Raw genomic sequence first — 8,596 nt, 5'->3', positions numbered from 1 at the left:
CCGCGCTCCGGAGCCCGGCCCCGCTGCCCGGGCTCTCCTGCGGGACCGATGCCGGCCCTCCGGCCGCCAGGGTAAGCGGGCAGCGGGGCGCGGCGGGGAGGCGGGAGGGGGTCGCCCGGCGCCCGCCCAGCGCCAGCGTCTGGCACGTGGGGGCGTCCCGAGTTCCCTCTGGAGGCTGGACAGGTGGCGACGACGCGGGGGTGTGATGCTCCGAGGCCGGCACTTAGCAGCGTGCCTACTGTGCGCGCGATGGGCTGGAGTGAGGGGCGTTCGTCCCCATTGTACGGATGAGAAAACGGAGGCCAAAAGGGCATATAGCTGGCCCTTGGTCTCCAGTAAAGAGCTGAACGAGCCAGGGATTTGACCCCACGGTTGCTTGACACCAAAGCTACAGCAGCCCCCTCCAGGCACACACAGGCAATAGAGTGAGCGTATGAATATTTCATTGTCAAAAAGAAGGGGAAAAAAATATCATCCATTGTCCCGCCACCATAATGCAGCCAGTGTAAGCGTCTGGGCCCTTTATTTAGGCCTTGTTCTTTCTCTTCTACATGACAGTGTACTTTGGGGTCAGTGGGACCCTGGTTTCTTCAAACTGTGCCTAACCTGAGGTCTCCAGCCTAGGGAATAGGGGACGTCCCCAAGGTTGCAGAGGGGTTACATGCTGGAAGGGGAGGAGGTGGGGAGGAGGGCCTAGGGGGAAAGGGCATCCTTTGGGCAGGCTACATAGTACCTAGTTCGTGCAGGACCAATGCCAGCCTCAGAGGCTGGGGAGGTGGGGCAACCAGGCCTTGTGCTTCCAGCAGGACAGCCCTGCCCAGCATTGGACTAGGAGGGACCTCTGGGCCCTCCACCCTTGGCCTTGCCAGGTCTTCACTATTCCAGTACTGAATCCTCCTCTCTGGTTCTCCTGCTGCCTGGGAAATGACCTACTCCAAAAGCAGAAGTCTCACGCTGTGCACAGTTGGACCTGGAGAACATCTTTAGATCCTGGTCTCTCCCTCCCGAGCCCAGGTCTGGCATTTGGGGCCTGCTGGAAGCTTCCCTGGCCCAGTTCCTTACCTGTTCCAGGCCTGTAACACTTCCCCACCCAGTACCCAAACTGGAGACCTCAGGACCCCCCTAGCCTGCCAGACATCTGGGTGCCTGCTTCTCCTTTCGGTCCTCTGTGAAGTTCTGCTCTGCCTCAAGATGTGTGTCCTTTTCCCTATGGCCTTTCCTCCCTTACATGACTATCTGTCTGGGACACCATTACCAGGCTTTCTTCTGAAATGCAACTCTGAGCAAGGCAGACTGAACTCAGCTGTCCACAAATCTAAACTAGGCCAAACTCCGGAGAGTCCCCTGAGGCCGGGCTTCTCAGCTTCTTCTGTACACAACCAGCATAATGCCCTGTGAGCCAGTTATTCTCTGCTCTGGGGTCTTCCCTGCCTAAGAGAGCCTGCTCCCTTGAATACCACCCCTTAAGCCTTGGCACCCAACTGTGTCTTGCCCCGCCCCACCCCCACCCCATCCCTCATCCGTCAGGCAGGTAGAATGTGTGCACCCTCCCAGTACCCCCAGCTCTTGGCAAGCCCTTCCTTTAGGGAACTTAGAGTGGTAGGCGGCTTCCAGGTCTGTCACCCCCCGCAGGAGCCTGGGAGCCCCAGGAGACTAGGTTGATGGGTCTCCAGGGTCTAGTCAGGGCCAGACTCCTGTGCCTGCTTCATGGTCTTTGAGGAATGTATTTGAGAAAGAGCAGCGAGGACCCCACACTTGTAGATGATCATTGAAGTGCAGAAAGCCTGTCTCTTTTAGGGGGCAGGGCTCCTGCTGAGGAGGGTGCTCAATTGAGGACCCAGAATCGATCTGGCGGCCAGTCACCCTCAGCCCTCCAGGTCAGGCGCCCTCCTGGTTCTCTGCCACCTGTATTTGCTGAGGGTGGTAATGGTGGATACTTAGACTGAAGATCGGTTCCAGGGACCACCAGCTCCCTCTGCCTATCAAAGCCCACCCCCCATGTCCTCCTCAGGAGCAGGGAGAGTTATGTCAGGCCCTCTGGCTGGGCGCCAGGGCTCCCCACGGAACTATAAATTGACCTGTCGGGAGAGGGAAGAGATTAATGTCGGCCATCTTCATTAGCGCGTCCCCCGGGGTGACGGCGTCTGCCCTGAGCTGGCTGATTGGAGAGGGTGAGAGGTGGTGGCTAGGCCCCCCCACCCCCCTACCCCCGCCACCAAAAGGTAAAGGGCAGAGGCCAGGGCCTGCCGGAGAGCCTTGGCCTCCTCCCACTGCTGGAGGGGCCGTCCCTGTGGCCTCTGCCTCTGGCAGCAGGCACACGCTTTGATGGAGGACCTGAGTGCTAATTGGGGGCAGAGATGCGCGGCCCGCAGCTCTGCGGGGCTCCCAGGCTGACACCGCCAGCTCAGCGGCATCGAAGGGCCTTCATTAGAGGCTTTTCCCCTGACCAGAAAGGAGCCCGCTGCGGGCTGTGGGGGGGGGGGCTCCCCTCCTTTCCTCTCCCCTCCACTTTCCTCTCCCCTCCCCCTTTCCTTCTTTATTGCGTTGATGATGGGGAAGGAGGCGGCTTTGGCGTGTGGAAAAGATGATGAGGGATTGGAGGAGCTATCTGAGTTTGAGACCTTGTGTGTCCTGGAGACTCTGACCTTGGTCTGGGCCTTACACTTGCACTTCACTGGAGGGTCCTTGTCTGGTTGTCCCCCTGGGGTGTGGTGGGGGATGGGAATCAGATGAGAGAGCCCTGTGTGGAGGCGTGCCTTACAATAAGCAATGTGGATAGAATCAAGCGGGAGAGCCAGGCTGTGTGGGTTTGAGTCCTGTGAGGTCCAGGGCCAGGTAAGCCTCAGTTTCCTGGTTTGACAATTGCTGAGGACCAGGGTTAGTAAGGGGTCTTTCCTTGGTCAGGATCCCTGAGCAGTCGCCCCTGGGGCCTGGCGGCAGCAGCAGGTGGGAGCATTGGATTGTCTATTATATTCTCTCTCTCCCTCCCTCCCCCTCCTTCCCTCCCCCTCCCTCTCTTCTTCCTCTCTGCTCAATGTCTCTCTGTCTCTTTCTCTCTCTCTTATGTGTGTGTACATTAGTCTCTCTCTGTCTCTCTGTGCCTCTCTGTCTCTGTTGTCTCTCTCTTGTGTGTCTGTCTGTCTGTCTGTCTCTCTCTGTGCCCCCCCCCCCCATCTCTCTCGCACTTTCTCGATTGTCCAGAAGAAGCTACTGTCCCAGGGACTTATCCCCATAATGGGAGCCTTACCCGTTGACACTCCTCTAGAGAAACAGACCCAGGAACAAAAAATAATCAGGCCTCATGAACAGCTGGTACCCTGCAGAGAGCCTCCCCAGGCAGAAGGCTGTCTAGAAGGTTCTAAAGGCACTATTGAGGGAGAAATGGCATTGCTTTCTCACATAGACCTTGTTTAGACCAGATTTGATACAGGGAGACTACCTGGCCCCCAGACCTGACTGCCCATCCAAGGGATGGACGGTCCTCTGAGTTGACAGTTCCTCGAGTTTCTTGGAGAGCCCACACCCCCTGCCCAGTGTCTCTTAGCCCCAAACTGGGGCCACTGGCCTCAGGTCTGTACCTCCTTGGTTTGTAAAGGCGTAGGTGAACACCAGAGGGAATCCTTGTAGGATGGGCGGGCTCCCACCAGTGAGGGGCCCCACAGATCTCATAGAGCTCAGGCTACCTTGGTACTACATAGTAGAAGGTGGATTCGAACCCCTTTCTGATCTTCCTGCCTCCACGGGGTTACAAGTGTGCACCTCCGTGTTCAGCTTCCGAGGGTCACTTTCCAAGGCATGTGGCTTCATTCCTCCAAGCCGCTGCGTCCCTGATGCTAACTCACGGCAGAGCAGAGCCGAGTAGAGCTGAGAAGGCACTGGTTTTTGTGGTCATCGCTGGCTTCAGGCTGCTTCCCCAGTGACTCTTGTGTGCCTCCTGGCAACCTGTGCTTTTTACAGCACTCTGGAGAAGTGGGGAGTGGCTTGTCTGAACCTTTCCATCTTTCTAGCTGCCAGCTGTAGGGGGATACTTAGCACCCTCTGCACCCTGTGGAATGTTTGAACGAAAGTCCACGGTTTGAGGATCTGAAACACCTGTCCTTGGATCGCGGCCCTGTAGCCATCCTCGGGCAAAGCGTGTGACATCTCTGTGCCTCCTTTCTCATCTGGAGACCTGAGATGTCACAGACTGAAAACTATAGTGTCGATCACATTGGCTGTTAAATGCCCATCTTGTGGGAAGAGAACCCCGAGTTCTCTTTGCAACCCTGGGGGCTTTGCTTTGTGACATCCCTCCTGACTCTTTGGGGGCATCTTTCATGGGACTGTGTTGTCTGCCTGTCCCTACAGAGCTTTCTGAGACTACAAATACATGGGAGTGGTGAGAAGGGCTTAGAGGGCTGGGGGATTTCTGGAACCTTCCTGGCTCCCTATGGGGACTTCCAGGGTTCCCAGTTTCCTATCTGGAAAATGGGACTAGACAGCCAGTTCTCACCAGCCCTTAACTGTCTAGTTGCGTTTAACCTGATCCTATCGGCAGTGCGTCTGCTGAATGGCCCCCAGCCCGATTACATGCACGTTGGAGAACACTGTCATTTCAACTGTAATAAGATCGCCCTTTGAGAGTCACGTGTTGAAAGACGGTGGTGCAGAGGTGCCTATTGTTGCTGCCTCTGCGTGCCCAGCCAGTCCCGCCTGGCAGCTTCCTTGCAGGAGCTGGCAACATGGCTGTCTGCCTCCGCCTTTCCGAGCAGGCAGGAATCACTAACGCGTTAGCAGTTTCATTAAGCCTCTCGCCAGCCTCCCCGCCTCCCTCCCAGCCTCCTCGGTAATTATTTCCCCAACCCTTCCACTCACAGCTCTCTGGGATTGGCTGAGTAGCCCACCCCCACCCCCCGCAGCTGGGTTGCTGGGGCCCGTGCTGTGCCCCCGAGCCCCCTGGGCACCCCCCCTTCTGACTCCCCTCGTTGCCATGTCAGCTTTGTGTCCCCCTGAGGCCTCCGTGAGAATGCAGATCTGCTGCCTGGCAGGGGTGCCAGTTAACCCGTTACTACCCTCCACATGTGCAGGCCCCCTCTGACCAGGCATCTCAGTCCTTCTCCTGGGACTGTAGTAGAGTGGGCACTGAGGACCCCGCTCTGAGGGAGGAGATGGGCTTAGCAGATCATGCAGCACAGGGCATGTGTGGGTGTGGAACATCCTGAAGACCTCCTCCCCAACCCACAGGATGAGCATGAGACCCACCCCTCTGGCCTCAGTGACTGACTGGGAAATGGGCCCCATGTCCCTTCTTTGCTAGTCACAGGGATCTGCATGCATAGGGGCCCCCTGCTGCCATGTTGCCTTTGATTCCTATGCTTGCTGAAGCCAGTGCATGGGAAGGTGGGCTGCCTGCCATCCACTCCCACAAGTACTTTGAGGGTGGAGAACCTGGAAGAAGGTTAGATACGGCTGAGACAGGTAGAGGCCATTATTTGGGCCTCTATATCCAGTGGTAGCTGAAGCCGCCCCTGGGATTGTCAGTTACATAAACTGACACGTTTCCTTTCTGGGTGGAAGCCGTTCAGTGTTTCTTTCTCTTACCACTGAGAGAATCCTGACGGATGCAGGAGAAAACTCAGGAAGGGTTTTGACAAAAAGATGACATTTCCGAATTGGGTTTTGGAGGATGAGCAAGAGTTTGTCCATCGAGGAAGGAGAAGAAGAGAACTTAGGGGGAGAGAGCCCAGCTGGAGTGGAGGGTTGGAGGTGGGAAAGGCAGGGAACAACAGGTACTGGCCATGAGGACCTGGGCTTATGAGCAGGAGTAACAGGAAGGGAGGTATGGTGTGGGAGCTGATGCCAAGGTGAAGAGGGGTGCAGAGCACTGTGGGAAGGACTGGTGGTAGGAACAGGACACAGGTCAGGGGAAGTGTCAGGGAGGGGTTGTGGGAGGAGTGTGGGGGGAGGGGTTGCATGGAAGTGTGATGCAGGGACCTAGAAGACTCAACAGGCGGCCTAGTGGGAAGAGGATTCCTGTACCAGGGCTGGAGAAATGTCCAAGGCCAGAGCTCCAGGGCCATGGTCTTAGGGCTGTGGTACCTCAGAGGGTTGGGGAGGAGGGCAGGGCCTCTGAATGGTCAGCTGTGACTCTTCCTCCTCGGAGACTGCTTGGTTTGCAAGGTGGTGGCTGCAGCACTAAGGGTTCACACACAGCAGCAGGAGGGAGGCTGATGGGAGGCAGTCACGTGATACATGCTGCTCTGGGCTTGCAGCTAAGGCCACTGGCTAGGATGCCCTGGAGGGGCCTTTCCAAGGGGAGGCGTTTGAGTTGGGGCTTGAAGTGCCTGGCATGGGGACAGAGAGCTGGGGGAGGGGAAAAGAATCCTGAGATAGAGGCAGGCAGGTCCTGTGGTGGACTGAGCATTATCTGCCTGGGCACAGAAAGGCCAGTGTGGCTGGAGCTCGGTGTGCACGGAAGTGAAGGTCTCAGGTTATCCGGGCCGAGAGAGAGAGAGAGAGAGAGAGAGAGAGAGAGAGAGAGAGAGAGAGAGAGAGAGAGAGAGAAGGAGGACGCCCACCTTGGGGCAGAGGCTAAGGTTGTCCGTGAAGTGTGGGGGGTGAGAGAACACCCGTAAGGGTTCCCCTGGAGCAGGTGACACCACCCTGGAGCTGGCCTGAACGGGGTGCGAGCTCACAGGGCATCTAGACCTGGTGGTGAAAGCTGAACTCATCCTAACGAGGATCTGGGAACCAAGAGCGTCTTTCCCACCCCGCCACCTGAGCCTGGAGGCCAGCTTTGCCAGATGGATCCACCATGCTGTGGGCTGGCTGGCTGGCTGGCTGGCTGGGACACTGGCCACAGCTAGTTCTTACACTTGACCAGGTCCTGGCCGGGGTATGTTTGCCACAGCTTCTGGCTGTGACCTGCCACTCTGCAGCAGGGCACTCACCCAAGCTGCTCTGTCTTTTGGGCCCATCTGTTTGGCTCAGCTAGAAGAAGCCTCAAGTTGGATGAACCAAGGCCACACAACCCGTGTGGATGGGATGCCACCTCCCAGGGCTGTGGGTAGACATAGGTAAGGAAGGGAGGGTGGTAGCTGGCCCTCTGACATTTAACTGCCCGTTATGGCTGGCATGGTGGGGGTATGTGTCATGGGGAGGGAGGGCTGGGAGGCAGTCTGAGTTCTGGGGACTTTCACTTGAGTGCTGGGACCCCTCTCACCCCCTCCATGACTCTGCTGGTTTCTTCTTCCCCTTGAGTGCACTGAAGCCCACTGAGGTCCTACAGTCCACTTCTCACCAGGCCTCTCCCTCCCTCTGCTGTGGGATCCTATCCCTTAATTCTATCAGGTGCTGCTCAGGGTCAGGGTCACGGCTGCCCCACTCAGTTCCCACAGTTTCTTGCCAGGCAGTGTTGTTGGCTTAGCTGATTTAGTCACTTCACAGGGATACTGAGGCCCCATTTCCTACCATCCTTGTGCTGGCATTTGCAAACAGAGCAGATACAGCCCTGGTCCTCGGGGAAGCTCCCCGAGACAGCACGAGGGCCAGTAGAAGGCTAGCAAGCACATACAAGTGTGCCTTGTGTCCGGAGCAGAGCTATCTGGGAAAACTGAGGTGTGCTGGAGAGGGCATGCATGTTCAGAGACACCACTAGAGACTAGAGAGAAGAGAAGAGTAGGTGTCAGCCATGGGATTTGAGGGTAGACCCTCTAAAGGAGGGCGGGGCACCTACTCTACTGTCTTATCTCCCTTTTTATCCCTGAGGGGGCCATCGCAGAGCCAGCATCTCTGGGGCTGAGCTGATGTGAGCAGAGCCACGGGAGTAGTAGTCCTCCAACATCTCCACAGAGCTCGCATCGTAGGAGCCTTGTCAAGAGCAAAGTGAGTCATAGCCTGTAGGGTACCTCCAGGCACTGTGCCAGCCAGGAAAGGCGGGACAGGCATGGCGTCCTGGATACAGCGCTCACCTTGCAGCTCTGTAAGGTTCCTCTGATGAGATGATGAGGAAGAAGGGTAACCACTCAAGCTGCTGCCAAGGGGCTCATGTGGCCCTTGGCGTGGGTCAGAACCCAGGGCCAGGAGCTAATCCCCGTGAGGCTCTCCGGAGGACTGAGCAAGCTGGAATTCTAGTGCAGTTTTAGTTTGTAGCCAGTGCCGCCGTTGTGGTTCTTGGCATTGCCGTGTACGTGGCAGAAAGAGCCATCACTGGTAAGGGTCCCTCATCCCTGTAGTCATGGTCACCACTCCACACCCAGCACCGACACTGCTTGTGGCATTCCGGGGGGCCGGGTGTTTTATTGACTGAGTGGCCCCAGGTGGTAGGGAGAACCCCACAGAGCGCTTCCGTGTCCCACTAGGGAGCTTGAGCCATGCTGCCCACAGGGGAATCCTGGCCATCTCATTACTTCCAGGCTTCTCAACGGAGGAGTCTTAGAACACCAAGCCTTTTGAAGGCTGTTTTTCCCTCTGTCACACGGAGCTGGTGGCTGAGCTCTACAGGAATTCTGGTGTAGGCACCATCTGACCTCCTGGGGTCTCCAAGGTCTCTGGGTGAGTAAGATGTTCCAGGTGTGATGGAGAGCTGAGTCTCCGTGGGAGCTGGCTCAGGGCTTCT

The 8,596-nt window shown here is 57.2% G+C and overlaps 1 protein-coding gene across 2 annotated transcripts in view; it reads left to right on the top strand.

Annotated features, from left to right (window-relative positions):
• Tcf20 (transcription factor 20) overlaps nt 1-8,596 on the top strand; it is a 171,502-nt gene that overhangs the window by 24,770 nt on the left and 138,136 nt on the right. The window contains exon 1 of one of the 2 annotated variants that reach the window (XM_029547804.1): nt 52-71. The exons of the other annotated variant lie outside the window; for it this stretch is intronic. The gene's annotated coding sequence lies outside the window, so the exon portion shown is untranslated. Of the gene's footprint in view, nt 1-51; nt 72-8,596 lie in introns of those variants that run through there. 2 annotated transcript variants of the gene reach the window in all.

Source organism: Mus pahari, chromosome 17 (genome assembly GCF_900095145.1).
Source record: "Mus pahari chromosome 17, PAHARI_EIJ_v1.1, whole genome shotgun sequence".
Taxonomy (NCBI): domain Eukaryota; kingdom Metazoa; phylum Chordata; class Mammalia; order Rodentia; family Muridae; genus Mus; species Mus pahari.
The sequence above is the reverse complement of the archived record's forward strand: the minus strand, read 5'-3'. Positions and strand labels throughout refer to the sequence as shown.